We start from the raw sequence: 11,311 nt of genomic DNA on the forward strand, positions 1-11,311 counted from the left end.
CTTTTCCTCTCTTGCATCAGCTCTTACCTTCGTGGGAGCACAGCTTACTTGAATTAGAAGTGCATCCCATCTGCTAGACAATGCTGAGGTTGGGAGTCTGGAGTTAGATAGAGGATATGGGGAGATGCCAGCAGTGCCTGGAGCTGTACCTCATACCCAGCCCTGAAGGGGAAGTGGAGGCACAGGGAGTGAAGAGGCAAATGGTCTTTTTGGAGTGGGGATTCCTTATGGATCTTCAGCGGACTGTGGGCTTTTGAGCAGGCAGTGCTTCCTGGGAAGCATCCATCCAGACCCACTCCCTCGTAGGAGAGTCAGGAACCACAGACCTAGGATCAGGACTGCGATGAGAGCTCTGTGAGTTCCGGAAACTCTGCACTCCGCCCGCCCCCAGCCATTTGCTACTGCCTTCTGCTTGCCCAGAGAAGGAGCCCCTTAAAGCAACAGTGCGTGCCTGTCTCTGGAAGTAAAGCAGGAGGGAAGCTGGGGCTCAGCCCCACTCCAAAAGAAAGCCCAGAGACAAGGGTGGGATGAGGAGCCCAAGTTCTCAGAGGACGAGTAACTCTAGACTCCAGCAAGGATGGAAAAGAGGGTCCACAGTAACCGGGGACTCTGCAGCACCAGGGTTCCTGAAGGGCGTCACCAACTCGAACCTAATCTTCCTGAGAGTCGGTACAAACCTCCACACCACCTCCCAACACACACACACACACACACACACACACACACACACACACACACACATATACATACACACACACGCACACACACATATATATACATACACACACACACATGGTCACCCGTTCTGGGCTGAAGGAGGAGACGAGGGGCCCAAAGATCTCTGTACTGAATGATGCAGATGCCAGAGAGGTCAGACTCTTCCGGGCTGAACTTTCAAACTCGATGGTTCTCGAATCACCTGGGATCGTGCTTGAACAAAGGTGGCTGGGTCCTTCCGCCCAGAGACTCTGATTCAGATCTGGGATAGGGCCCACGAGTTTGTACAGCTAACAAAAATGAGAATTCCCAGGTGACACTGATGCTGGGGTCCTGGGGCCACCCTTTGGGTTCTCAGGGGCTGCTATGGTCAGGCTGCAGGAGTGTTGACAGACTGGAATGGCCTTGGGAAAACCTGGAAAAGAGAGGAGGAGTCATGGAAATTGGTGCATGACATCCTGGCAGGTGCCAGGACAAAGGTTGTGACAGCAGAAATAAATGGGAAAGGGTCAGATGGAGAGCAATTTCTTTTGCCTGGAAAATTCTACAGCCCTTAAGGCTCCACCAGTCACAGGATCTTTTATGTTTCCTGTGAACCTGCTGGCATTCCTCCAAAAGTTAAACACAGAAAATTACTATATGACTCAGCAATTCCCCTCCTGGGAATATACCCAAGAGAACTGAGAACACCTGCCCACACAGAAGCTTGTATAGGAATGCTCATAGTGGCACAACAGTCACAGAGTGGGAAACAACCCGAGAGTCCATCAACTGGTGACTAGATAAACAAAACGGAATATTATTCAGCCATAAAAATGAATGGAGTACTGATCCGTGCTACAACACGGATGAACCTGAACACATGCTGAGTGAAAGAAGCCAGTCACAATGGACTGATATTTTGTCATCCAGTCCTGTAAAATGTCTACAATAAGCAACTCTATGGAAACAGAATGCAGATTAGGGGTTACCAGGGTCTAGGGGGTGAGGAGAAGAGGAACTATCTATTTTATGGGTGTGGGGTTTCTTTTTGGAGTGAAGAAAATGTTCTGGAATTAGACAGTGGGATGGTTGCACAACATTATAAATATACTAAAACCCACTGAATTGTACATTTTAAAACACTTCAGATTGATATGTACACATTGCTATATTTAAAATGGACCTACTGTGTAGCACAGGGAACTCTGCTCAATATTAGGTAACAACCTAAATGGGAAAAGAATTTGAAAAAGAATAGATCCATGTATATGTATAACTGAATCACTTTGCTGTACACCTGAAACTATCACAACATTGTTAATTAACTATACTCCAATGTAAAATAAAAGTTAAAACAAAAACAAAAAAATTAAAAAATAAAATACTTCAAATGGTGGATTTTATGTTATGTGCATTTTACTTCAATGAAAAAAATTTTTTTAATAACCTGCTTACATTTTCTTTCTCTCTAGATCCCCTTCAGGAGGGCAAGACTTGAATCCAGGACTTAGAAAGGAGTGTTCACATAGGGAAGAGCAGACTTTGAGGGAAACAGCTCAGAGTGAGTGCCCTGCCTTCATTTACCATGGCTCAGTAACGCCTGTAACTATGGGGCATGGAGAACAATTGCTTCCATCCCATACACACAGCTCCTGTTACACAGCAGGAAAATGCCAACCTTCTCTTGGGCATCTTACGTTAGAAGCAAACATGCCTTACAAACAACAGCCTTGCTCCTGGTGGCAAAAATCAGTCCAGGGGACCAGTGCTGCCTGGCTTTATTATGGAGTCAGCGGGAGGGGTGGGCAGCTGGCCGCAGGCATCAGTGGGACTGCAACCCCGCACAGACTTGATACAGACAACGCAGCCTTCCCCCACCAAGGCACTGAGTCACTGGGCTTAACACAGGGCACCTGAAAAGGACCATGCCCTTCCCTCATTCACTTGTTTGTTCATTTGCCATTTACTGAGCAACTGCTACCTGTCAGCTGCTGTACTGGGTGCTGGACAGCGTTAAACGAGTCAGGCGTAACCGAGCTGCTCCTCCTCTGACTCTGTGGACACAGGGAGACTCAGGTGAGGCACCTGCCTGCCTGCTTCCATCTCAGGAAAGCACCTCTGCACACACTGCTGTAGCAAGCAGAGGTATGGGTAAGGTATGGGCTGGTTTATGCTGTGCAAAATTTAACCAACAGATCTAGTGGCTGAATGCTATGAAATCTATTTCTTGCTCAAGTTGTCCATGACCAATAGGGGTCAGTAGGGAGCTCTGCTCTATGCAGTCCTTCAAGAGCCCTGACTGATGGAAATTCTACCATATTGAGGCTGTACTGTTTGGAATCCATGGCTTTCTCCATCACCTGGCAGGAGAAGCAGGTGCTGAGAAGCCTTTGCATTGTCAATTAGAGGCTTCATCCTGGAGGGGACACACTCATGTCCACTCACAATCCATTAACCAGAAAGAGTCAAATATAACCCTCCCATGTGCCCAGGAGGAGAGAATCACTGTGGATGAGCACTAGAAGCCTCCACGATAGTCACCTCCAGGGGAGAGCACTCATTTCTTCCTGTGGATTTGGTGGGTACAAATATCACAACAATGTAAGTAGTAAAAAATGCAAAGGAAGGGCTTCCCTGGTGGCGCAGTGGTTGAGAGTCCGCCTGCCGATGCAGGAGACGTGGGTTCGTGCCCTGGTCCGGGAAGATCCCACATGCTGCGGAGCGGCTGGGCCTGTGAGCCATGGCCGCTGAGCCTGCGCGTCCGGAGCCTGTGCTCCGCAACGGAAGAGGCCACAACAGTGAGGGCCCGCGTACCGCAAAAAAAAAAAAAAAAAAAAAAAAAAAATGCAAAGGAAGATGTTCAGAATCCCATCACCCTAACAAATCAACCATTTTTGGTTTTCATTGTTTTTCTCTTCCTTCCACTATTCATCTGAATAAATAGTTGTACATTGTTGAGTGGTTTTCATCATGTTTTGCTCATTATCATATGACAAACATTTTCCCACAGTCTTCATTAGCATTACTCTAATAACTGGCAACCATTTCAATTGATGCGTCCATCTTTAATGACTTTTAACTATTCTCTCACCCTTGGCGTACTCATTATACACCAGGCTCCGCACTCACGTTTCACCTGTGCAACCTGGTTCAGTCCTCACAACACTCCTAAAATGCAGACACCCGTTTATCCTCCTGTCCAGGGAAGGAACCCGGGACGTGAAGATGGTGAGTAAAAAGCCCAAACCCTCTCAGTGAATAAGTAGCGAAGCCAGAATTTGAACCCACATCTGTCTGGCTCCAGAAGTTCACCCGTGGTCACAGCCAGCTGGTCTCTATTGTGGATCTCGCTTCCAGAAAACCTTCGAGTGTCTCATGGCACCAGAGCTTTTGCTGTTGCCCTGCACCCCACAGAACCCCCCCATCCCTTCCCCGGCACATTAAGACCTTCCCCAAAGCGGGTTCCCAAAGAATTCCAGGTAATGGGATCTTCACTAAGGATTTTCTCCAGGAGACAAGAGAAGGTTACATTGTAAACCATTCAGCAAGACTTTCAGAAAGCTTGTTCTAAACGTGTCTTTCTCAGAATGTGTGTGTATATATATATATATATATATATATGTAACTGAATCACTTTGCTGTATAGTAGAAATTAACACAACATTGTAAACAACTATACTTCAATAAAATAAAAATTTTTAAAAATCATGTCTTTCTCTCTTCACAAAATATGAGCCCCTCTGGCAGCTGTTTGATAATCCCTCCTTCCACCCCCTTCCTGCCTCTCCCCTGCTGCCTCTCTCCAGAGTCCTCCCCCTTATTCTGCTGGAGCTGCAGCTCCAGAACCTCCCGAAAACTTGTCCTCTGCTTCCCAGTCCTCTCCCAGATAGTTTCCTCTGTCTGCATCTCTTTCTGGGCCGGGATCTCGTTCCCTCTCCCGGCTCTCCAGTTCTCTCCACCTCCCGCCCCCTTCAGCAAGAGGCGATCCTGGATGCCCATCCAAGATGCAGGCCAGCTACGATCCTTCCCCCTTTAAAAGGTGACAGGAGGGTGGTATGCATGACTAAGGTAGTCAGGGGTCTTCCATGCCATACCCTTCCCCTCATACTTTAGTGTATTTCCTGAGGGCACGTGGGTACCGCCCGGAAACAAGCTACAGAACAGCAGCACCTCCATACCTCCTCCTATGGTACGAGGGACCGTAGGCTGGGCTGACATCTCCCTCCTGCACCTCCTAGCTTTTTATGGTTTTGCTAGTAGTAAGAATGGTATTTTTTTTCACTGGCATTTCTAACTGGTTAGTAAATGCACAGGAACGCTGTGAATTTGGGATGTTTATTTTGTAACCTGCCAGTTCCTTGGAAAAGACTACTATTTCACTCAATCTTCAGTTTGGATTTTCCATCTAAACAATCACATCTGCTGCATATAATCATTGTTTTTCTTCTACTTCCCAATTTTTTTAAAGCCCTCCCCCCAATTTTTTGTTTGTTTTACAAAGGCACAACTTCAGTGTTTTTACACCTTTTTCCTTTTCTTGTCTGATTGCATTAACCAGACTTTCCAAACCAGCCTCTTGGGCTTGCTCCGAACTTTGATGGAAACGTTTGTCTCGCTATGAAGCATAATGCAGGCGGATCCTCTGAGAGAGGTATCTGCTTTCCCATGAAGGAAATATCTGATGGGAACGCCTGTGAACAGCATATCAGAGAAGCCCAGGCTGGTCTGTGCGCCTGAAAGGGGCTCTTGGGCCCCCCTCCGCGCTATCCACGCTCTGGTCTGGGGGCTGAAGTTTCTCCCTGCGTTTCCGCTTGAACAGCATCCAGCTGCCTCGCCTTTAAAATGCCAGGGCGGCCGCGGCTCCGCTCAGAGCCCCCCTCTCGGCGGCTGGCCCGCGCTCGCCCGCGCCGCCGGGGCGCTGACTCAGCCGCAGCCCGGCCGCTGCCCGCCGAGCCGGGCCTGGACAGCTCCCTCCGCGCCCCGAGCCCCTGGCCGGCACGCGCCGCAGCGAGCGCTCGGGACGGCCTCGCCCGGTAAGCATTGCAGGAGCATCCCGGGACCCGCCGCCGCGGCGCCTGCGGGGCTGGGGCGCAGCGCGGTCGGCGGTGCCGCGGCGTCGCGCGGGTGGGTTCCCGGCCGCGGAGCCAGCCCGCCGGCCACAGGCGGAGGATCTGCTCGCTGGGGTCCCGCCGGGCCCCGCCGCCCCCTCCACGAGGGGACCCGCCTGGCCAGCCGGGACCAGGACGCCCCTCCTGGTGGCACGGCGCCCGGGGCGCGCCTCGGTGGGCACGGGAGGGCTGGCAGGTGGCAGCAGCCTTGGGCCGCCCGGGTGGGAGCCGCGCCGGGCTCCGCGTTGCAGTGGCCCCAGTCCTGCTTCGGGGCTCGGGTCTCTAAAGCCTGGAAGAGCGGTGTGCTGTGTTCAAGGCGTAGTCACTCTCCTGCGCCGTCCCCTCTCCCTTTGGGGGTCCTCGGCCCCTCTCCACTGGGGGGTTTAAGGAGTCTGAGTTGAAACTGAATCAAAGTTAGAAATTTCTTTTCGTTAAGTTCAGTGCCTAAAATTCAGTCCCTTCTTGTGGCTGACAGTATACCTGGAACAGATTTTTCTCAGTGTAGTTGATGAAGGTCACATTTGAGGTAACTTCTGGGGAAAGTTCTGTTGGTGGCAGCCTTTCTAAAATGTCAGGCCCCGTTGGATTTTGTCCTGATCTGCAGCGAAAAGCCTCATACAACCTTTCAAATATTTTTTCCCTTGTCAGTGTAGAAGTGGAGAATGACTGGGTGATTTTGGGGGAATGCATTATGGAACTGAATTTTATAAGAGTCTCCATTGCTCATAAGGAAAGTTCTGGAAGGGAAAACCTGTCAGGAAAGACCAAGGTGATACACCTTCTCACTAGATGCTCAGTAAGGTCACAGTGTGGCTTTGGACCCAGAAATAAAATCCCAGGCAGGGCCTCTCCTGGGAGAGATTCCATTCTAGTCCACTTCTGCATCAGCTTGAAGGATCTTCTTAATCACTGTGTGGGTGTACCTGAAACTCCCCAGATTCCAACCAGAAAATCAGAGTATCTATGATGCAATCTTACTCGTTTACATAAAATATGTACCCAGGAAATTAGGGGGTTGATGCCTAGGTGCCAGGTAACTTGGGTCTCCTGTACTTTCCCTCCGTCTCTTTAAGCCACCACTCGAGATGAGCTGTAACAACCTGATTGGTGGTCTTTACAAACCTACAAAGTGGGTTTAGGACATCAGAAAGCCAGACATCCAAGGCCTTAGATGTGATTTACGAATTGGATTTGGAATAAGGCTACATTTTCAGGGATGGCTCAGCCTAAGACGTGTAGCAGCTTTGAGGAGAAGGAAAATTGTCAAGAAAAAACTTACCCTGGAAAACAGTTCTGGAACCAATGACTTCACATTTATCCAAAAGAGATATTGTGGGTCAGCTGTTAGTTGATTCTATATGATCTTTAATATAGTCTTATTCCAAACGATTCATTTCCCAGTCACTTTTTTTTCAGGTGTATTTTATATTTCTGAACAACGTTCAAGTAATGAATGCTTGAAGTATAATGTGTCTCTGAACTCAAATATGTTTGGAAATTTATAGCAAATTTCCAGCGATTAGACAGTTAAGATGTAAATTTAAAATAGACAAGGTTATGGTAAAATAAAGGGCTTTTAAAATAGTAGGAACCTGAATTAGCCTGAAAAGAAATAGTTCTATTAACTGCTTATAAGTTGTGATTCAGAGGACGGCATGTCTCTCCAGTTTATTCACTTACAGGGTTAATGAAAAACGTAGCCACTCTGAATATACTGCCCCGCTAGTTAATTTTTCTCCAACAAATATTTACACGGCCAGGCCACACTATCACAGCACAGACTCAAAATCTGCAGTCCTTAGGTGCTTTGTTTGTAGTATCGTTCAAATTCGACAACATTTCCAAGATTTACATGGAGAATGAAATGGTATCAAGGAAAATGTCCTTAAATTATCCTGTCCGGCCACAATAGAAAGAAGAGTGTTTCTAAAATTGACCAAGTTCCAAGACTCTGAAGCTAATGCTCTAGTAAGTCCTGACGCGTAGGGAGACCATAATGGCTCTGAATTTTGGCATCGAAGGCTCTGGAAATGGTCCACGTCAGTGAATTTTTTAGATAGCTGAAGTTCACATTAAAACATTAAAAGCGGCAACGTTTTCAAATATTTGATTTGTTTGGGAAGAAAATATCCCTCAAGTGCATCCCGTGCTTCCCTACAATTAGAAAGCTTGCTAATGAGAATGTATGCATCTCCTGACGCCTGGGGACCAGCCCCGTGAAAATCAGTTATCTTGTGTCCATAGCGGAGAAGGAGCCCTGACATTTGCATCCAACAGATCAGCATTTAGTCCTGGCTCTGCCTGTGCTCAGATGACCTTGACTTAATCGAGATGCCTTTCTGAGCTTCTGTTCTCTCATTTATAAACCCTAGGAGAACCGATACCTAAAAGTCAGTTCCATTTGTTAAGTACTTACTGTATGCCAAACATTTTATACATGCTGTCATTTAATTCCCAGAGAAACAATTATCATTCCCATTTTCCTGATGAGGAAACTTATGATCAGAGAAGCAACTTGAATTACCCAAGGTTAAAGGGTAGAAAAGCTGCTCTTCCAGACTGGGATCATCTGATTTTGAAACCTATATTCTTCTGACATAGCAGATGAAGTTGCTAAAACGAAAACATCCCTGATGTAGAGTCAGCACTCAAAAAAAAAACAAAAAACAAAACAGAACGGTAGCTGCCGTTAACTATGATGACCAGTTCCACTTTGTGAGGGTGAAGTTAAATGAGGTCATTCACGTTTGAGCCTGGGAAGTGGTCCCTCTGTAACTGGTCTCTATACAATCAGTTATGACATGGAAGCTCCTAACTCTTTCTGAGACTCGGTTTCCCTGTTTTAAACTTAGGAAACCATTGCCTTCTTTGCTGGGTGGTTGTGGAAATCATAGTTGGTGATGTATATGAAAGAGCCTAGCACATAGTAACGAAGCCCTTGTGGACCCCCCCCTTCCGGAATCTGCCCCTGTCTTTACCATGGACATCCGTGCTCCATAGGTTTCCTCTGTGTGTTCTTGAACACAAGGCCCTATGCTGGCCATTCCTGAAGGCGGTCCCCCCAGGAACAATGATGCTTCAAGCCCTTCAGATGGAGCCCCCTTGGAAAACTTATTTCAAGGGAAATATAGAAGGCCAACGTCCTTGATGGGAACAGGTGAAGTTGGGATCCCTCATGCCAGCATCTCATAAGAGACCCCTGTAGCACAGAGCGGCGTCCATACAAACAAGCATCCTTCAGCGCGCCTGTCCCCTTTAGTCATGTCCTGCCCTCTTGCTGACTCAATGACAAAAGAGTGAACGTGCCCCTGGGTCTCAGTAAATGACTGGCCTCAAGGCACACGTTTCATGTTCAGCGTATAGTTTACACTCTGTTCTTATGGGAATTAAAAAAAAATTTTAATTCTTTTGATATTTTTTAATGTTTACATTATTTTTAAGTATTTTATTCTACTCCATAATACAGCTTTGTGTTAATATATAGCAAGGCAGCCTACTACCAACACCACTCTGGGAAGGAAGCGCCCTTCTATCCTGGGCCACACTCCTGCACCCTCCATGGTATGCATACCCCCTCCATGGCATGCATACCCCCTCCATGGCATGCATACCCCCTCCATGGCATGCATACCCCCTCCATGGTATGCATACCCCCTCCATGGTATGCATACCCCAGGTAGGGAGGCCAGGCCCTAGAAGGGTTTGGACCCTTCCTCTGAAAGATCTGACTCCTAATGCCTTGGCACATAGAACCCTACAGACTCCAGAATGGCCTTTAATCCTTGCCCTTGGGATGGCGTGACAGAAAGGAGCCCTGAGTTTCCCCTACAGATTGAGCAGGGTTAGAGAAGCAGCCACTCCTGCAACCCATGCCCATGGCAGACATTGGGATTGAAATATGATGTTGTTTCCGTGGACATGAACGTGGACATGACTTTTCATGCACAGGTAGCCATAACAAGTTGACCAGAGGTGACATTCTATTTGTCCTCCAGCGGTTGGCATTAATAGTCAACAAGTGTCCTGGAAGCGTATGGCCTTCATCATGACGTCCAACTCTCTCCGGTGACACTGACTTCTCCCTGGCTTGGATTGAGCTCCCTGTGTTCTAGAAGACTGCAAACGGATTGGACACATCTGTCACGCCTCCTTCACTTGCCCAGAGCAGACGTTGCTAGTCAATCATGACGTTCTTTCCCACGCAGCCAGAATGAGGCCTCAGAATCGTCAACAACTGCCTGGGGTTGGCTCCTGAAATGGTATTTCGTTGGGCATTGTAGGCAGTAAGAAGGTACTGTGGAGTTTTAAGGGACACGGTGGAGTTTTAAGACATAGGAGTAAGATGACGGCCCCCTCACCTTTCCCCAAGCCCTCTTATAAGCCATAGGGACATTGACAAAATCTACCCCTGTGCGGCTCAACATGTCCCCAGACTTGCTAAGACAGAAGTACCAGCCCTCGGTGGTGGCCTCTAGGTTATCCTGATGCAGTGTTGCCAGTGGGCCTCGGGGAGCTCCCCTGTGCCCACCTTGGGCTGCCTGCATTGAGTCAGGTGTAGCTTGTACAAGCAGGACATCTGTGTTAATTTCCTGGGGTACTGTAACACAGTACCGCAGGCTGTGGGCTTAAACAACAAGAACTTACTTTCTCACCATGCTAGAGGCAAGAAGTCTGAGATCAAGGTGTCAGCAGGGTGGGTTTCTTCGGAGACCTCTCTCCTTGGCTTGCAGACAGCCGCCTTCTCCCTGTGTCTTCACATCTGGCTTCCCTCTGTGTGTCTGTGTCCTAATCTCCTCGTCTCATAAGGAGCCCACTTGTATTGAATTAGGACTCACCTGTATGACTTCCTGTTACCTTCATTACCTCTTTAAAGACCCCCATCTCCAAATACAGTCACATTCTGAGGTCCTGGGAGTTAGATCTTCAACATATGAATTGAGGGGAGCCGGGGACACAATTAAGTCCATAACAACGTCTGAGGGAATGATGCTTGAACTTGGCCTGTTTGAGAGGGTGCGGTCCAGGCTGGCACAGTAACGAGACCCCATACAGAGGACCAGCCACAAGTACCAGGTCTCTGGAGGGCGTGGATGGACCTGCATCCAAACCTCCATCATTAAGGCAGTTGTTCAGCTTCCAAGATGGCCCTCCTCTTGGAAATAGTCTGCTCCCCTCTCTTATTAACTGATGTTTGGGAAGGGTGCTCTTGTCCAGTGGGCCAACGAACTGGCCAAACGGACGTTCTGGATTTGACTCCCAGGAGGTGACCTGGGCTCCATCTGTATCGACCATCAGGCGGAATTGTCTAGTATGATCAGAGCATATGTCTCCCTTCCCTGTGCCCCAGTTAAAACACTAAGATAGTCGTTCTCAGTGTCTACAGAAGAAGGGAGAAACATCGCCACCATTGGCAAACCACGCTTTGAAACTCCTGCACCTCCCCACTGGCCGCATCTCCAAGCGACCAAGGACAATATTGTTAATCAATATACATGCCCAGCAGA

Source organism: Leucopleurus acutus, assembly GCF_964270905.1.
Source record: "Leucopleurus acutus genome assembly, chromosome: 1".
In the NCBI taxonomy this organism is placed as follows: domain Eukaryota; kingdom Metazoa; phylum Chordata; class Mammalia; order Artiodactyla; family Delphinidae; genus Leucopleurus; species Leucopleurus acutus.